The following is a 20,895-nucleotide window of genomic DNA, read 5'->3' as shown; positions in this document are numbered from 1 at the left end:
CGTGGGGCAACGAGGCCGGAGAAGTTAACACAAAGTAGCGCCATTAATCAACGAGAATGGAATCAAAACATGAAATCTCCTCCTACGTTGCGAGCGAGCTAGCTGGCGAAGATTTTGTCATACAGTCATCTCATTCACCCGGTCTAAACTTTTGGCGAGGACAACCGGGGACGCTGGCGCTGCTGGCTGATGAAAGTTCGTGGCTTGTGCTGCTCCGGTTATCTTTGCCCGGTCACCATCACTGTCAGGGGCACCACCGTGTCGGTTGCAGCAGTCAACAGAACACAACCGAACTGACCGAGCCAGGCGTGGTGACGTTGAAGGTGGTGGAGAAATCGTGTGGGCTTGTTCGCTAGGGGGACGTAGCAGTAGCCAACATGAGACTGACAGTGAAATATGGTGAATAACTAGAGGTTAACACTGGAATAAGAGTTATCAATTGCAGTGATGGATACATCAAAGAGAAGTGAATAGGTTTGGAAATAACTGAAATAACGGTGAATTGTGTTTAAAAATATACAGAATTGTATTAGGTTATTTAAATTTAAATTTTATTTTGTTCCAAAATGGTAATGACAATTTTTTTAAATTTGTATTGTTTTATTTTTGTTTTAAAAGTTTATCGTAAATTTTTGGCCGGGTAATGAATATTGTCGGTTCCTCTTTGCCACAAATATCCGTTATCTTGAAAATAAAAACAAAACATAGTGCGTCTCCATCACATTGTAAATCCGGGTTTGTAAATAAGTATTGATCATCACTTTTGAACAAGTTCGAAAGGACCCTGAAATATGTGAAAGTTCACGGGTAAAAGCACCCTTTTCAAAGTTATTTTTTATAATAAGCAAAGCACGAAGATAATATTTTTGTTCTTCGGTAGGAAAAGACACTTAATTTCGGTATGATACAAACATTATCTAATAATAATTTACTTTTCTAGTTCTAGCCTCTAGTTTCTAATAATAAATAACAGAAGTTTGCGCTAGTGTTTCATCATGCGTCATGCGTGAGAGTATGCTTGAAACTATCAATGTTTCCCAGTTGAATACAACAGATGTCGTTACTTTATAGCGCATATTGTACGTTTCAGAAACAGCTCAATTTTGCGCAATAATAAATTTACTCAACACAGCAACATTATGTATCATCCGTACTCTACCCTAACCATGCACAACATCATGTAAATAAATATTATGCAACAAGCAAAACAAAACAGACAACTCCGATCGTATTGAGACACACGGCGGGCACCGAACGCAAGCACCAGCGCCATGCATACACTTCACAAGTGCACGCATTTTGCTGAGCTAGCTCTCCGACCTGTCGGTGGCCTATGTGACTCGGTGTAAGGACTCGAATTACAATTCCAGAACCGAATGTATCGAACAAAGAATCTTTCTGTCCCAGTAGTCTATCTCTTTTTAACTTTAAGAATGCATTTAGAATAAGGAAAATATCGATATGCATTACCGATATTTTCCACCAAAATTTAGCTATAAAAGCAAACCTTTCGGATAATAAACCAAGCCATTTCGACTTCAGACTTTGTGCGTTTAATGCGACCCCAATCGGGCTATCGCTTACTAAAGAATTTAGTCCCGCCAAGCAACCCCGAGATCAGTTGATCTACCACGGGCTATTGCTTAAAGTCCAAAGGCTAAAGTATACTTCAATAAACCGTCCGCGCCAACAGTGCTGTTATAATTACCCTCTCATGCATCTCAGTTTCTTTTGTGTTTATCGCCAATAGGACACCATACGAACCGTTGCTTTTCAAGAGATGGCGCTTTTCTAGTGGTAGTAAAATCAAAATTTCTCACTTATTTATGTTCACCTACCTGAAAAACAATCATTAATCATATTTTATTTGAGGTACAGTTACTCTGTTATACTTAATTTTTATGATTTCTGCCTAATTTTGATAAAAAACAAACATTTCCTATACCTCTCCATAGCATCTTACTACCAGTCATCCGAGAGCCCTAAAAAGCTAAAGCCCTATAAAGGTACATTTATAGGGCTTTATGAAAAGCCTTGTTTGCGACATTTCAATTCGAAAAAATTAAATTTCGCAACATGAAGGCAATAAATAAAAACAATGTTTACCAACTATTTATTGGTTCAGGTGTCAAACGTTATATTGCGATTAGCGATAAACACTAAAGAAACTGAGATGCATGAGAGAGTAAGGGTGTTGTGTTCAGTAAACTTATTGTCGCGCAAAATTCAGCTGTCAATGAAATGCACACTATGCGCTACGAAGTAACGACATCTGTTGTATTCAACAGGGAAACATTGACAGTTTCAAGCATACTCTCACGCATGGCGCATGAGGAAACACTTGCGCCAACTTCTGTTTTTTATTATCAGAAGTTAGAGGCAGTGTCCTATCGCAATATAACGTTTGACACCTGGACCAATAAATCGTTGGTAAACATTGTTTTTATTTATTGCGTTCATGTTGCGAAATTTATTTTTTTCGAATTGAAATGTCGCAAACATATTCAGCTCTTGGCTCTCGTACGGCATCAAATCACTTTTCCGGGCTCCCGGATGAAGATGAGATGCTATGAAGAGGTACAGGAAAAGTTTGTTTTTTATCAAAATTAGGCAAAAGTCATGAAAATTAAGTATAACAGAGTAACTGTACCACAAATAAAATGTGATTAGTGATTGTTTTTTCAGGTAGGTAAAAATAGATAAGCGAGAAATTTTGAGTCTACTACCACTAGAAAAGCGCCATCTCTTGAAAGGTAACGGTTCGTATGGTGTCCTATTGAAATTATGCACGCGAAGTATTTTGGAGGCTGGTTACCGCGAGACAATTCGTATTTTTGGCTATTTTTTCATGAAGAGCAATCGGATGGCCAGCATGAAAGTGTGTTAATGTTTTAGGAGCTTCCCTCTATTTACTTGTGCGATAATTGATGTGAGTCTTCGGTAACGGTGGGTTCCGGGTGTGTGGCGTTAGACATGCGGATGATAGGCATACGGATGTTAGGCGTAATTCTTTCTTTTTTCTAACGACGTATATCAGTCGGCTTTACTTTTCTGTTGGGGAAGAATAAATGCTTAATGCGAGAAATGTAGATTCAGGCAAACTGGAAATTCTTGATATTAGTCCAAAAATATAGACTTAGCGAAGGTGAGAGTCAAACTCACAGCTCCCAATCTCTAGTTGAGCCGTCTATACTCTGTGGCCTTATATCAAGGTTTTGTTATGACGCATGCCTGATGAATGATGATTGAATGATAGAATCAGGCGTGCGTCATAACAAAACCTTGATATAAGACCACAGAGTATAGACGGCTTAGTGGTGTAATTGGTTAATCAACACGCTCAACTAGAGATTAGGAGCTGTGAGTTCGACTCTTACCTTCGCTAAGTCTGGATTTTTGGACTAATATCAAGAATTTCCAGTTTGCCTGAATCTACATTTCTCGCATTAAGCATTTATTCTTCCCCAACAGTTAGGCGTAATGAACGTTAGGCATAAATACATTAGGCATAATGGGCGTAGCCCTCAGGCAAAAATCACCTCTATTTAGGTGCATGCAATTTCCCTGGTTCGACTAGTAGGAGTTATCCCATAGTTGAGTCTGAACAAGCGACAGCGAGTTATATTTGAGGAGGTTGAAGACCGCGAATATTTTCTATCACATTTGGCCATGTATGTTTCGGCCATTTTGGATTCAGCCTTTCACATTTCGGTCATTTTGATTTGCCAGATTTTCCATCTATCCGGGAAGTGGCCATCTTCCAGACATCTACTCATTACTGCTTCGAATAATTCGGGAGTCTCTAAAATAGCCGCTTTAATGGCCAAATTCGAGATTTCGTCTGGAGCCTTGCTCACCTTTAGGGATTTGGCGATCTCAATGAGTTCCCCGTAGTTCCCCGTTCGTAACCGTCGCTTCCTCCCCGATTTCTAAACCGCCGTCGTCCACGTTACTTTGGATGTTCGGTTGAAAGGCCGACCATCTTACGCTATGGCCTGAGATACTGGAACGTCGGCCGTGAGACGACTCAGCGGCCTGAGGTCAGGGCCTTGGCGCGGAAAGAGGCTCTCGATGATCCGCTCCAGCATCTCTGGTGATCGCTCTGCGGGCGCCATCACAACCTTGGACTTTGGCATTACGACCCAGAAGGCATCACCCCACGGGTTTGCACTAGCACAAGCACATAACCTTTCAAAGCAAGCTCGTTTACTAGCTTTTATCCCACTCTTAAGCGATGTTGGCCAGATCTACGTTAAGCTTTACCAGAGCCTCAAGCAGAATCCGACCCATATGGTTCGTGCGACGACTTCCCCACCCAACAAACATTTTTTTTAACAGTATGAATAATCTACCGTTATACAGCTAATGTTCAGGAATCAAGCGCCTGATAAGCAATTATACAGCAAAAATGTTTGATGGGCACTCTACCGCCCAAGCGTTAAAGTCGCCCGCCACAACCACCGGCCTTAGACCAGTCAGCACAACTGATACTCGGTCTACCATCCGCGTAAACTGCTCGATAGACCAACTCGGCGGAGCATAACAGCTGCAGTAGAACACTCCACCGACTTTGGCAACCGCGAATCCCTCGCCTGCTGGTCTGCTTGAACCTGATTGTCGTCCATATAGCCGCTGTCCCGGACCTATCTGAGATCCAGTTGCCGTTTCCGACAGGGACGCGATATGGGTCCGAGATTATGGCAATGTCCATTGCTGACTCAGAAACTGCTTGGTGTAACAGCTGCTGAGCCGTGATGCAGTGGTCCAGGTTGAGTTGTGTCACTTGCACTATGAACGTGGCTTAGTCGCCGGCACACCGGCTGGGCACCTTGGACCTTCCGTTATGTGATTTGCGTCCTGTTTACCGGTACAGATCAGGTACTTGGTTGGCTCCGCGCAGTCCCTTGCTTTATGGCCAGCACTGCCATATCTCCTGCACAATTGGCTCCTATCTGGCCCCTTGCAGTTCCAGGCTTTATGTCCATGCTTGAAGTACCGGAAGCAAGCTTCCGACTGCTTGAGCACGCTCAGTGGTCATACCGACCACCCCACTTTTAGCCTAGCAGCTTTCAGACCTTCGTTTCCATCCACCAGCGGAAGTTGTATGGTAGCTACCTGGATCCCGGCTGGACCCTTGCGTAGGCGAACCGCCGCGGTTGCCACCACCACTCCACTTTGCTTTTTGAGAGCTTGTACGACCTCGCACAGTTCGGTGATCTCATCCAGGTTCTTAAGCTGGAGAATCACTTCTGGTGTGAGAGCACGTACCTGCACTCTGTCCTCGAGCACTGCTTCCGGTATGGACTTGTATGCGGAACTCTTAACTCAAGGATCATATCGCCCGTGCGTTTGCGGCGGATGCTCCGCACGTCCGCGCCCAGATCGGGCGTCTCTTCTCATGGCCTTCAGAACCTCCGAGTATTTCGACCTGTCCGTTTTCAGGATAAGAGCGTCGCCCTTCTTCGCTCGCTTCCTTGCCGGTTTTCGTGGAGCTGTTTTTTAGTGGAGCTTCCTCTGCCTTTTTTCTTGGACTTAACCTCGGTCCACGGGCCACTCGTCTTGGCGCTTCCCGCTGGTTCATCGGTTAGCTCTGCTAACCCGCTAACTAGAGGGCTTTTACCGACCAGGCGGTTTTTTGGTCCACCAGGGGTGCTATCCCCCGGAGACTGTCTCAGACGCTTGGCGACAATGGCCTGAGGCTAATCAACTTCGCTGCAGCCAATAAATAGAATGGCTATCTGTCGCACACATTTTGCAAGACGGAACATTCGGAAGCAAAGCTGGAAACACTATAATGGAGAAGCTTGCTGTGGTCCTTCCGGGGACCAAACGTCGACTTCGGCCACTATCTCGTAGTAAGAAAGATTTGCACCCGGTTGTCCAATGTATTCAAATCGAGACCAACGACTGAACATTCGGCGGTTATCAGCAGAAGGAGTTGCTGCAGAGTGCTCTCGGAAAACTGATGAGTGGATCGGGGAACAAGTTGAAGGAATCTGAACGAGCAGTAGAAGCACATCCATGATGCAATTAATACTACAGCACGAGAAGTATTGGATACTACAGGGAGTGGTTTGACGCAGAGTGCCAACGGGTGACTGAATAATCGAGCCAGAAGTCACATATTGGCTGCAACTGTGCCGCCTGTGCCAACTGTGTGTCAAGCAGAGAGAGAGATGCTGAGATGCCTGCACTGCCAAATAGAGACGAGCTATCGAATTTGCTATTCAACATTGCATTGGAAGATGCTACTCGAAGGGCAGGCATGCAGAGAAGCGTTACTATCACCACGACATCTCACATACTCCTAGGGTTCGCGAATGACATCGATATCATCGGCTTTAACCGTAGAGCTGTGGAAGAGGCGTATAAACATCTTAACCTTCCTAATGCATTAGAAAAAAGTTACATATTATGCATTGGGGTCGAGAAAGACCCAAGTTTTGAAATTGCTCTCATTCATCCATTTTCAATCCAAATTTCGTTTTCTTTACCTCGTTTGAAAGGTATGGCCAAAAACTGGCACTCAAGGTATATTAGGGAATATTTGTTGACAAATGGCCACATTTGCGTCGGTTCCGGAGCACCCACTACCAGGTTCGGGGGACATTTGTATACTTTGAGATAATTCATTTTGCGGCACATCAAATCAGTTTGGCTTGATAAAATAATTGAACTAATTGATAAACTAATTGAAATACAATGAGGACATTTTGGATCCAAATGGCCACTTCACCATCGGTTCCGGAACATCCAGTAACTGATTCCGGGGGACATTTTTGAATTTTGAAATAATTCATTTTGCGGCACATCAAATCACAACTCCTTGATCAAATTAAGTGGGTCAGAAGGAAAGGGGTGTAAGTGACAAAAAGTAAATTTCGAGAAAATCAGATCTAAAGTTAACATCATCTAGAAAATTCGTCAGATTATATAACAGAAAATTAATGACGCACTATGGTTGTGTTAGCTTTATTTTATTAAATTCTATTGAAATCTTGGAAAACTACTTTGATTTTCGGGATTTATAAGATAGTTTTGAAAATGTTATTTGCACTTACACCCCTTTCTTTCTCAGTTATGCACTTGTACCCCTTTAATTCCAAGCGATTATTGGGAATTACTACTTGGAGTGAAAAGAGTGCAAGTGCAAATCTTGGAATCATATTACAATCGTCTGCATTGAAAGGTAGGTTAGCGGGCAGGCAGCAGTAGTTCAGGATTTTCTCGCTACGTGGCGCTAGTGCAGATGAAATATTCTTGTATAGGCTGTATCTTACGCTACTGACTATTTACAAAGTTGCAGTCTTCGGGAAGGTTGTTCAAATGACTGTCATCTCGGGAATGACACTGAAAATAGTTCAGAATATTCTCAACGTGCAGCGCTAGTGTATATTCGAACTCGTTTTATTTGCTATAGCTTATAATCCACGTAACCTAAGGCATTACTTTCTTAGGGAAAGTTGTTTGAGTAATAGCAGCCTTGCAGATGGTATAGAAAATAGTGCAGAATTGCCTTACTACGTGGCGCTACCGTATATGTAATATTACAGTATACGCTGTAACTTACGCTACTGATTACCTACCTTGCTCATATAGTGCACTTACACCCCTTTCCTTCCAAGTGAAAACCAACTTTTATTTTGCTGTTTTTTTCATGATTCTAAAAAAAGTCATTAACCTTCCTAGTGCATTGGGGTCGTTTTCGACCCATCGGAATACTTACAAAGCTTGATACTCAGTAACGGTACGAGCTAGAGACTTGAAATTTTCTGACTTTTCCTAACTTTGGAAAATTAGCATTGTGGGGGAGTTTCAGCTTTCAGCGACATCTAGAAGAGCCACAGCAAAAAAAGTTACATATTATGCATTAAGGGTCGAAAACGACCCAAGTTTTGAAATTGCTCTCATTCATCCATTTTCAATCCGAATTTCGTTTTCTTTACCTCGTTTGAAAGATATGGCCAAAACCTAGCACCCAAGGTATGTTGGGGAATATTTGTTGACTGATGGCCACTTCTGCGTCGGTTCCGGAACACCCACTACCAGGTCCCGGGGAATTTTTTTATATTTTGAGATAATTCATTTTGCGGCACATCAAATCACATTGGCTTGATAAAATAAGACTAGTGGAAGTACAATGGGGACATTTTGGACCCGATTGGCCACTTCCCCATCGGTTACGGAACATCCGGTACCTGGTTTTTGAGGCCATTTTTGAATTTTAGGATGATTTCTATTGCGGCACGTCAAATTTCATCACATTGATAACATAAGACTATTGAAAGTATAATAAACACATGTTGAAGGCAAATGGCCACATCAGCATCGGTCCTGGAACACCCGGTACCCGGTTTTTGGGGACATTTTTGTATTTTAGGATAACTCATAATGCGACATATCAAATCACATCGACTTGATAAAATAAGACTGATGGAAGTATAACAATGTCATTTAGAAGCCAAATGGCCACTTTACCATCGGTACTGGGTCATCCAGTACCAGTTTCGGGGGACATTTTTGGCTTTTGATATAATTCACCATGCGGCACCTCAAATCACATCGGGTTGATAAAATAACAACAATGGAAGTATAATGGGGCGTCAGTCGCATATAATCCGGTATCCGGTATTTATACCGGGGGAGATGGGTTACCCTGTAATCCAAAAATGACCCCAAAACCCGGATACCGGATAGTCCGGAACCGATGGTGAAATGGTAATTTTGGCTTCCATTAGTGTTATTTCATCAAGCCAATGTGATTTGATGTGCTGCATGATGAATTATCCTATCCAAAAATGTTCTCATAAACCGTGCACCCGAAGTTTCGGAACAGTTCGGTAACTGTCTTATTTGTTCAAGGCGTTGTGATTCGATGTGCCGCACGATGAGTTATTTCAAAATCCAAAAATGTCCCGCGGAACCAGGTACCGGATATTCCAGAACCGGTGGTAAAGTGGCCATTTGGCTTTTAAATGAACTTATTTCACTTCCATTAGTCTTATTTAATCAAGCCGATGTGATTTGATGTGTCGCAAGATGAGTTATCCTAAAATACAAAAATGGGCCCAAAAACCGGGTACTGGATGTTCCGGGACCAAAGCTGATGTGGCCATTTGCTTTCAAAATGTCTTTATTATACTTTCAATAGTCTAATGATATCAAGCTGACGTAATTTGACGTGTGGCAAGATAAATCATCCTAAAATTCAAAATTGTCCTCAAAACCGGGTACCGGATGTTCCAGAACCAATGAGGAAATGGCCGCTTGGGTCCAAAATGTTCCCATTGCACTTCCATTAATCTTATTTTATCAAGTCAATGTGATTTGATGTGCCGCAAAATGAATTATCTCAAAATATAAAAATGTCCCCCGACCTGGTAGTGGGTGTTCCGGAACCGACGCAGAAGTGGCCATCAGTCAACAAATATTCCCCAACATACCTTGGGTGCTAGTTTTTGGCCATATCTTTCAAACGAGGTAAAGAAAACGAAATTCGGATTGAAAATGGATGAATGAGAGCAATTTCAAAACTTGGGTCGTTTTCGACCCTTAATGCATAATATGTAACTTTTTTCTAATGCATTAGGAAGGTTAAACGGTAAAATTTTGACGTGAATGTTCTAGCATGCGTAAAACCATGCTCAAAGTATTGTTTCCTACCATTATCTCGATTTTTTCAATTTTGTCACTTACACCCCTTTCCTTCTCACCTTTATGGTCTTTCCCAGTCGAGATTCCAACATGCGACGAGTGGTTTGTGAAATCAGTGTAGTACTCCAATATTGATAAAAAATTTGTATTTTGTGTTCTGCATTTAGTATTTTTTGTTTTCCATTTTCTTTTTCTGTTTTCTGTTTCTAATTTTTTAAACTAACGAATACAGTAGCAGTATTTTATGTTTTCGCTCCCAGGCAAATGTTATTTTATTTCCAAGCAGATAAATTTTTGACCAGTGTAACATCAGAAAGTCTATCGCAAATTTAATCTACTTATACACTTATCGTGCCAGCTGCCTGCCAGCAGCAGCTCCAGCAGTAACAACCAAGAGTTTTCCACAATATATCATTTCAAAAATTAAATGGTCGAATAATTATCCCTCGGAACGGAAGAACTTTCAGCCCATTCACCGTTCTCTATTTTGGTCTTTCGGATGAGTCAGAATGGGCACATTTCCAAACAGCGTTGATCAACCACATGCATATGCCGGTGCCAGCCAGTTTGTGAAATGCAATAGATGCATATTGCTCATGCAAGTCTATTGCATTGCGTTTTACCCTGCTGACTGATTTAGTTCTATTTTCTGTAGAAATTCAGCTCAACAGTATAGTAGCAGACAAACATCTAGGCAAAACTGGATCAAACCATGCTTGCTGCATATGCAATCTCTTCCCCCCGGGCTCGATGTTGGCCCGTCGAGTGTGGGAGGCAACGCTCGTACCACTACGCAGCAAGAGTTAAATAGTAGCAAAGTTTTATCGTAATAAATTTTATTTAATTTATTGCACCGAAAAATTCAACACACCCATAAATAACACATCGTCCGGCGGTGAAAGAAAAGGAGATGCATCTCTCAGATGCCACAGTGCACGCGGCTCGGCTTTGACTGCACGATCATCATCATCAGCATCAGCACAACTCTTCTGTGGCCGAGAGTGCGGTCCATGTTTGAGGCATGTATTTCCGGATGAGGTGCATTCATTTTGAATGCATTTCTACTGGATGCCAGAAGCAAATTGGTACGTTGATTTCAATTCAATTTGATTTGATTGTATTCAAATTATATTTGCTTGAAAGTTCATTTTATTTAATGGGGAATTGAAACCAGAATGCTTTTATGAATTTAAGAATCAGTAGAATTTTAATATTTTGACAAAACTTGAAGTTTCAAAGTCGAATCGAAGTTGGCAACACGATTCACTCCTTCCAAGTAACAAGCTGTGAACAAACCCATCCCAGATGATGATGATGATGAGGATGCTGGCACTGATGCTTTTGGCAGCCACATTAGAAATAATGTTGCCCCTTCCTGCTCGACTGCCTGCCTGCCTGCGGTTCGGTCATCGAACTGCATAATCGTAAAACATGATGGTGCTGATACAGCACCAAAGGACGAAAAAGACACTGCCTCCAAGTGCAGCAGTCCAACAGCTTGGCTGTTACAATTACACAGCTGGGCAACTCTTTGCAATGGTGGACAGTCCATAAACACATCATCTAACGCACTGCACAAATTGCCACATTTCAGAGGGGGCCTCGATGAGCTGGGAAAGGATCCAGATACCAGCTTCTAGTCATCGCGTCGTGCGGAAGGAAGCATTCAAAATTAATGCCTCTACTGGCACTACACGAAAAGGGATCTGGCTGTGACTAACTAACTTGAATGGATGCAGCAGTGGTGGCTGCAGTTACTACCTACTGAGCTGCTTTGACTGCTGGAGGTGCCACCGGCAGTCATGCCCTCAAGGCAGCCAGTACGGTTCGAGACTGCGATTGGTACCAACGCGCTAGAAGCAGGAGCAAAGGTACATAGCGATACATTACACGGTTTGGAATAGTGTTTACGTAAACAATAATGTTCCTGTTTGTCTTCGTCTCCGCAAATTTACCGTTCTTTCGATGGATGTGCGAAATTTGCGGAGTACATAGATGTAAATCTAGAAGTGAGTTCAGGTGGGATGTGTTTGATTAGTGTCGGAAAGATTCCGATTACTACTTCCCGGTGCAATGTGTTTCAATTTATTTGCACTTTTGGACGGAACTCCGATAGCGGTTGCTTATAGCAAAATTGCAGTTATACTGAAGAGGTAGGTTCACTTCATTCTTAAAACTATGAAAAGAAAGAACGGTTTTAACTTCATGCCCTATCAACCTTAGGGGTCAACGAGAGAATAACTACTCATTTCTACATATTTTTACGTCTAACGTTGAGGCCCAACATTCTGTGAGCATGTAGGCAACGAGTGCGACGGTGGCTCGCTAATGTAACCAAAAACACTGCCGCGCTGCAGTTGTGCAAAATAATAAACACAAGGCGATCGCGAATATTTTGCTAACCAAAATTAAAGACTAGGTCAATGCAATGCGGACCGTAAAAGGCTGCCGGTCCATATTTTACGAGACTGAAATCCGGGGTTAGAATATGTTAAAGCAGGATTCGTGGGGTAAGGGCGCTACATCTTCCCCCCTCTCTCCAAGCCCTCTCAGAAGGTGATTGCGTGCAGCAGCTAGCGTACAAAAAACTGGGAACCACCGCGGCAATATTTGTTTTCTATGCTGATAATACTTACATTGCTTAGGTTTTTTCTTCATTTTAGTTAATATATACATTCGGTTTTGGTTTTCTAGAATTGGACTTAATAAATTTGAAACCTGCTGAAATAGTTTTGGCTAGTCTTACGTGCCCAGCCCACCGCAGCCTGCCACACTATTTCGGCTAACACTTTTGCTGATGACACGTTTTTCCTCTCGCCGATCGCCTCTGCCAGCACGGTGAATCGCCGCGTTGTCAATGTAATGTATGCGTAGGTGCGGAGGGTGTACGCAACAGACCCCTCCGGTAGTTGAACTGTGGTTCGGTTTAAGCCTGTTGGTACCTACTTCCAACACGGCAAGCTTAGTTGCATATCTCTCGCAACAGTTTGGACAACTGAGTGCACTTGTCCATCGGCAGATGTCTTCACCGACACTATCTGACCTTTGGACCGACAATTCTTCAGTAAACTCGAATCGACGATGATGACTATTTCTCCTACATCAATCGGTCGTACCGGATGGAGTCGTTTGGTTCAACGGGTGATCGTGGGCAGGTATTCCGTTATTCGCCGCTTCCAAAACAGGTTGGCAAGAGCCTGCGATCCCTTCCACGAATGCTACAGTCCCAATGGTGGATCATTGTACTGAATAAGCGATTTTGACCCATCCGAAGAGCCCATCATAAAATCGTTGGGGGTCAACGCTGGTGATGAACACGGACACATGTGTTAACGGACGACTATGCAAAATGATTTCCTCCTCAAACAGATAGCTTCTCAGCACTTCTTCCGTATACTGGCTGGGGTTTGACCTTGGCTAGAATTTTTTTACGGATTGGTTTAGCCGCTCCCAACAGCCGCTTAAATGCGGCCCTGCGGGAGGGCTGAAGCGCCAAGATGTTCTTGGAGTGGCAGCAAAACAATTACGCAGGGCAAGAATGCACGAACTGGTATTTAGCAAAGCGGCCAGTTTGGAATGTATTACTCTTGTCGTAAGACATGTTATTTCGTTTCTCGTGACGACGACCAACGATCCCAAGCAGCACAATGTTGGTATCTCTAGTTGAGATGATTTATTTATAACTAGCTGAGTGCCCAATCTTACTCGGGGTGCCTTTGTTTCATAGCCACTTGTACATCAGTTATTGTAACCGAAATGCTTATAATGCAAAAATATAACGCTAGTTCCTCTTTTGGATGTCCCGCCCCATTTGTCAGCTCCCCCTTTTTTTGTTTACCCGGCCACTTGCACATCTGTTTTCTTTACGGAAATTCCTATAAAACCCTATAAAGAAAGAAAGAGAAACAAAGATATTTTTCCTATTTGCACTTTACGCTTTTAACAATGGCCACCCATCCATAGGAAATGAATAATATTGTTATTGTACTTTTCTAAATACAGCTTTTTATTTTTTTATTAGTTTAGCACTCATGCTATCCTAATAAAAAAAAGTAAAAGGTGCAACAGTGTTTCTTCCATGAATACAACAAACCTTTCATTCCTTTCATTTCACTTCAAGACAAAACTTGTTCGCAAACAATGTTTTTAGTTTTACCACCAGGCGCAAGTATGCACAAACTATATTATGCACGAAGTTGGCTGTACTGGGTGAACACGTTGCTCCAAATGTCACCATCTGAATCACGCAGTCACACGGTTCTATTGTGTTTCCGCTAGCATACCATTCCGTTGGCTCTCTTCATCCTCGGGATTCACCCGTATGAGATGGAGCATCTCTGCTTTGTCACCTCCCAGACCAATTAACCGTTGTACAATACTGGTAACAGGTCATTCAGTTGATCGGGGTCTTTTATCGATTTATCGGCTTCATCGAAGACAATCCCAACTTTCCCTGGTATATTGGGATTAAGCACCGGGAATATCGGCAAATATCAGGCAAATTCGATCCCCTGTTTTCCGCATTTCTTCGGTTCGGGGATGCTTCCAAATGCATCCTTTTTGTTCGTAGTTCGCCATCTTTGACCGTACTATCTTGGATAATTTGGTGTCGTGTTCTAGTCTTTTGGTCAAGCAGTGATGTCGCATCAATTGTTGTTGGGGAAATGTTAGATTTCCAGAGCAGTCTCACCTGATATCTACCGTTGAGGAACATTGTTGTACTGCGCAGTGTTATCAATGCTTGTTCGGCCTAGCTGGTTTTATCGAGCGCCGATCCCTAAGCTATCGAGCGTGCAGTATTGCTTGACTGTCCCATGCAAAAGATCCTCCGAGTCTCCTTAATGGAAGCAGATGTGATAGCTGCACGGTGCTGCATATGATACATGGCAGCCCTCTGGTGCACACGTTCCGTAAATCGTCCATCCTAGATGTGTCGTTATTGAATTTCGGATGAACTTCTAAAAGCGGCGAACGACCGAGCTTACGAAGCAATCCACCCGATCATTGTCAGAATCTGGGCGGAATAAACAAATGCCAGGGGAGTGGCTGGATGCTCTCATTTGCACTTTTCTTTTAGAATAGGACATCGACTTGAGCGTAAAAACTATCGAGGCATTATATTGCTCAATTCTGCCTATAAGGTGCTCTCTTGTGTCCTGTTCTGTAGACTGAGACCGTTAGCGGATTCCTTTATCGGCGAGTACCACACTGGTTTTTGTGAGGGTCGCTCCACGATGGATCAGATGTTGGTCCTGCGTCAGTCAGTAGACAAGTTTCGAAAGTACAACTTGCAGGCTCATATTATGTTTGTGGACTTTAATTAGGCGTACGATTTAGTCGAACGATATGAGCTATGACAGATGATGCTAGAACATGGTTTTCCGGCGAAACTACATACTTTTGCTGATTCGTGCGATGGGTCAAAATCATGCGTCAAAAGAGCGAGCGAGAATAGAGTGAAGCAAGCGAATACACTCTCTAACTTGCTACTCAATATTGCCTTTTAAATGGGAAGCAACGAGATTGGGACTAACCATTAACTCCGCCACAACGAAGTTGCTGGCAGGAACGTGGGAGTCCAAATGGTGTTGGTCCCGAGATGGAGCTGGATGGGGAACGATATGAACTAGTGGTGTAATTCATATGGTGGCAATGGAAAATGGAGTATGGTACAGACGCATGAATCACGTTATGTATTAACCCTAGAGCGGTCGCGCTAGTGTACTGAGTACACGCGTTTTCGAAAAACGCGAAAAAATCATCGAAATTTTAATCAAATCACACCAGGTTTTGGTTGTATTCGAAGATCTACTCTTCCTCTTTCTAATGATGCCAAAATATAGAAAAAAGAAATAAAAAAAGTGGTCGAAAGATGCTTGTAAAAATGGTGTGTCCGCGCGCGTGTACTCAGTACACCAGCGCGACCACTAACGTAACTTTTTTGAAATGAAAAAAGTTACGCAAGCGGTCGCGTCGTGTACTGAGTACACGGCGGGCAATAACTCAAGTTTGTGAATAGATAGAAGGTTGCGACTTTCGACAAAGTTGCTTATCTAGTTAAGACACATCCCGTGATAGACAACAAAATTCGGAACTGATTCGCTAGATGGCGCTAATAATGAAGCAATTAAATTCATTTAAGAATATTTTAAAACCGTAATGAGCTAAAAGGTTACTATTTACTACAAAGTTGTTTGTAAAGCCAAGACGCATTTGGTAACGAACTCTGAAGTTTGGAACTAGTCCGCTAGATGGAGTATACGGTGAAATTTAATTCATTTGGCGATATTTCCGAACCATGACGAGATAGAAGGTTGATGTTTTCGACAAAGTTGTTTATCATGTCAATATGCTTCCGATGAAGGTAAATTAAATTCGGAATGAAGTAGTAGTAGGTGGAGATGATGAGAAAATCAAATTATTTTCGGAATATTGCGGAACCATGATGGCATAGAACACTGCTGTTCGCTACAAAGTGGTTTCTGTAGTCAAAACACGTTAGATAACGTATCGTTGTCCTTTTCATCATCGATTGCGTTGTCAATTCCAGTCAATCAACAGCTATTTTTATGGTTTCCTGAAAGAAGCAATTGATACGTATTGCTTCAACTTTTATCAAAAGACAAGATGAAGAGCACAGACTGATCAAAATGCTTTTGACGAAGCAATTTCGTCGTCTACATCGTCTATATAGAAATATCACCAGAACAAGATTCCTGGAAACCCGTGCTGCGTTTCCATCACATTCTTAAAAAAATATTTTAGAGTGTTTGAGTCCCTATTCTTCCCAGGGTCGCTAATAGGTTTATTCGAAAACCTGGCAAACACGAATAAATGTCAAAATCTGGCGATCAATTTGACCGATGGGGAGGACTTTTTCGGGAAACGTCTTGCCAGTTTTGATCAACGCCGGTACAAAATGTTGTCTGAAATTAGGAGCGATGACTCCTTTGCAGAACGGAGAAACAAAAATCTGGCAAAAATCTGGGACATTACCAAATATCTGGAAGATTTAGAACTTTGTCTGGCATGCAATAAAAAATCTGGTAAAATCTAGATTTATCAGCAAAGCAAAACCATGCATGGATATAAACGTCCTTCAGAACTTGACCCTTCTTTATCGATAGATATCGCTGCCGGTTATTAGAGTACAAGAAAATCACTGGGCTAGTGCAAAGATCCTATTAACTCTGAAGCGGCACCGCCCAGTCGAGACTCGAACATACGACGAGTGGCTTGTTGGGCCAGCAACGTATCCCGGAGTTAACTTGGCAGACAGGCATAATGGCAACGTTGATGCTTGCAATTATTAACGTGTGCGTGATGATAAAACCAAAGCTATTTGTTTTGCTAACGCGACAACACGACTGAAGTGCCTTCTCTTGATACTCATTTGCAAAACAGCTTGCTTTTTTCATTGGGCTCGAATTCTTTACTCTTTCCTTGTATTACGTGTGTGTTATTTCCTGTATGATATAAGTGACCGTAATAAGAATATTATAGAATTGTTAGGAATCTAATGTACATTTTTCATTCTCATTATCATAGCAGGAAATAAAACAAACAAATGCTCGTTTTGTATTGTTTTATGGTAAGTGTCAACATAATTCTAACATTCTAATGTTTAAAGCATTACCTCAACATACCATAGCAAGCTTCCCTAATAACATACTCATTATAAAACTGTACAACTAATTGTTATACAACTAATGTGAGTCATTAATAAATTGATTTAAATAAAAGTATCGTAAGTGTGCTACTTGGGTAAGTTGAATAAGTATCATGTATCCCTAGGTGATATGTGCATTATTCAGTTTGTCAACATTGTCGATGATTCACAAACTCTGTTTTGGGAAAATCGTCAAAAGAATACTATTTACAAACATTTTGGTGTTCTTTTCCAGACCAGATAAGCCATTTTACCGTTTATTCGACATAAGCTGAGATATCGCAAAAAGAAATATGATTTTACCAACTGCGACATCTAGCGAGACAGTTCTGAATTTGACCGATCATTTTCAAATTCGTCTTGTCTAGACACACAACTTTGTCAAAAACCGCCACTTTCTATCGTATCATGGTCATGAGATATCATCATAAGATTATAATTTGACCACGCGCGCCACCTACTGAGACAGTTTCAAACTTTGTTATGAATTTCCAAATGTGTCTTGTTCGAACAAATAACTTTGTAGAACACAATAACAGTCTATCTCGTCACGACTCTGAGATATTCCAAAAAAAACTCAATATGCTCGTTATAAGCGCCATCTACCGTATCAGTTCCGAATTTTGTTATCCGCAGTCAGATTGATCTCGTCCAGATAAACAACTTTGCCAAAGACAGCAATCGTCTATCTCTTCTCAGTCCCGAGATATTAGAGATTCTAGTATCGAGATTCTAGAATCATTTGTTTTGGTCGCCATTTGCGCCATCTAGCGGATCAGTTTTCAAACTTTATTGTTCGTTTCCAGATGCGTCTTAAATTGATAAACAACTTTGTCGAAAACCGCAACCTTCTATTTCATGTCAGTCCTGAGATATAGGCAGTATTATTCGCCGTGTACTCAGTACACGACGCGACCGCTTATGTAACTTTTTTTAACGCGACCGCTCTAAGGTTAAGTATACAAATATAGAGGGAAGTCGTCTGTGGCCGACAGCCACTATGGCCGGACAATAGGATTTCTCAAAAACGAAGTTTTATAAAAATATTTGGAAAGCATGCAACAATAGTAAATTGCAAGATTTCATGGTGTCCCAATTACGACATCTTTGTTTCAAAAGGTAAACCAATGAGACCTGTTGAACCGTTCAACCAATAAAACAAAGAGAATATTTCATAAATTTCATAAAAGTGTAGTTGCAAATGTTTTCAATAAATAAAAGACGCAATATTTCTGAAAGTTGGCTTGATAAAGTTACTTTCCGAAACAGTTTAAATTTGACATAAAAATACAAAATTTTGATGAAAAAACTTAATTTTTTTAAACTGTGTCGTGTCCTCTATAGCCGGACACCAGCTTGTCCTCTATGACCGGACAGTAAAGTAATTAGCGAAGTTTGCTTACTTCGTCTAGAATTACTATATCTTTGATTCCTATGTGAAATAAAATTAGTTAAGCAATTCAAAAGGTAGATAAAATCAGAAAAAATTGCAGCAAAATATCAATTTGATGTCAACCCATCCACGTGCCTTGTAAATGGAGTTGCCGCGTACATTTTCACGTGCATTCCGCATTACCAGCACACGCAACAAAAATTTTATGTGAATAGAACATTATTCAACTTTTATCCAGCAAACCTGCAAGGACTGGACTCACAAGATTTGTGCTGAAGTTTTAAATTGTTCTAGGATCTTTTTCTTCTATTGATGCAGGTTTTTATAGACCAATTTATCGTGTCCGAGCATAGAGGACTTGAGCTATTTGAGCTAATTTGTACACAAAATACTATCTACTTTCAAAATTAACCCTGCATCGCAAATTTTGTTACTTTGTATTTTTTTGCTTATAATATTGTTTTTTTTCCACATTATAGTGAAAATAGATGTAATAAACCCGGTATTTTTGAAGTTTTATATTAAATCCCAGTGTCCGAGCATAGAGAACTTCCCCCTACTGATAAGGTGAAGGTGCACAATGTAAAGGTACAATGTAGCAGACTGCGGTGGGCTGAGCACGTGACCAGAATGCCCGATGTATGTGTAGTCAAAACTATTTTCAGCAGAGAATCAGGAAGAGGCTGTAGACCTCGGGCCAGTCAAAACTCATCTGGTTAAACTCATTATTCTAAGCTTTCAGGCGACACTTTCTTAGTATAACTGGGTATGTTTTGTCGGCATTTTATTTTTATCGGTTGTCAGCCTCATTAAATTAGAACAGGACGAACAGAACGTATAACCAAAAAATTAACAAAATTTGTAACAAATCTAACACCTAAACTATCGTAGAAATCCTAATGTAAAGACTTCAAAATATAGTCGAAAAGTCAGAGAAAGTACAAAATCTGTTCTGATTTAATGAGACCGATAAAAATAAAATACTTTCTTAGTATAATCTTGTTTTTCTCCAGAACAAAGCTGCTACTAACCTCGCATAGAGCAATTCAACGTGAATGTATTCTTAATCTACGAGTATATCAAATAAATAAATAAATAGGTGTTCGATTCTGAGTTGTTTACCGTTCCATCGATGAGGAGCATTTGGGTTTTCAAAGAAAGTGCCCAAAAAGTTTGCAAATTACTTCTATTTTTTTCCAAAAAATCTGTGAACGGTGCATGTTTCCTCCTATCAAACACGTTGGTGAAGTTTCATATAAATCAGAGGGGTACTTTTCAGATTTCAACTTTTTTAGAACGATTTGGCGTGGAATTGCTCTATTATATTAGGATTAAATATAAGTAGGTATTTTCTCTTTTCTTTCGTTATTCAAACCCGCTGTTAGGATGCTTCCTAAAAGACTTCTTTTAACCAGTAACTATGTGTCAAAGAAGTCATTGAATAACTTAGAAATAATTAATAAATCTATGAATGTAACAATGCGTGTAGACATGATACGTTTGCGATCGAAAGTATTTCTGAGTAAGTGAAAGAACTTAGCTCGTAAACTTCTGCCTCATTCAGTCAATACTTAAAATACTTGGAAACATAATAATGCTAATTTATCCTACTATTTAGACCCGTCAAATTCTAACTCAATGAGCGGAAAAGTAGCTTCTTATGATTCTAGTGAAAAGCATAATTCCAGTTACTGGTCTTCGCATATATATTCATAGATGAAAAGCTAACAAATCATACCATTCATACTAAAGCAACAAGCGGAGTATGAACACTCGATTTGCCAAAATGATTAATGCGAGTTCGCAATGTTCCATGGCGACGAGGACGACGACAACGACGACGACGACGATGGTTCGCCTCAGAATAAGCTCAGCCGTTTGATCTGTCTGCTAATTTATACCAACTGCTCAGGCAAACACAATTCGAGAAATTTTCCGCTTTTCCACTGCCTCTTTATACGCCGATGAAAGGCAGGGTGGCGAGTTAATTAAATCTAATCATGTGCAAAACAAACACACACAAAAAACGCGCTTTATGTTCCCATTTTGGCCTTGCCAGAAATGTTTGGACTTCCAATCCCTCCCGCTTCGCTTTTTTCTGCCCAGTTTTTGGACTGGAGAGGGAAGCAAACACCGTCAGTTCCGCGCCGTCCAAAATTGGCCAGCTCGGCTTATTTGT

The sequence above is a fragment of the Sabethes cyaneus genome, chromosome 2, assembly GCF_943734655.1.
Source record: "Sabethes cyaneus chromosome 2, idSabCyanKW18_F2, whole genome shotgun sequence".
NCBI classification, from domain to species: domain Eukaryota; kingdom Metazoa; phylum Arthropoda; class Insecta; order Diptera; family Culicidae; genus Sabethes; species Sabethes cyaneus.
The sequence above is the reverse complement of the archived record's forward strand: the minus strand, read 5'-3'. Positions refer to the sequence as shown.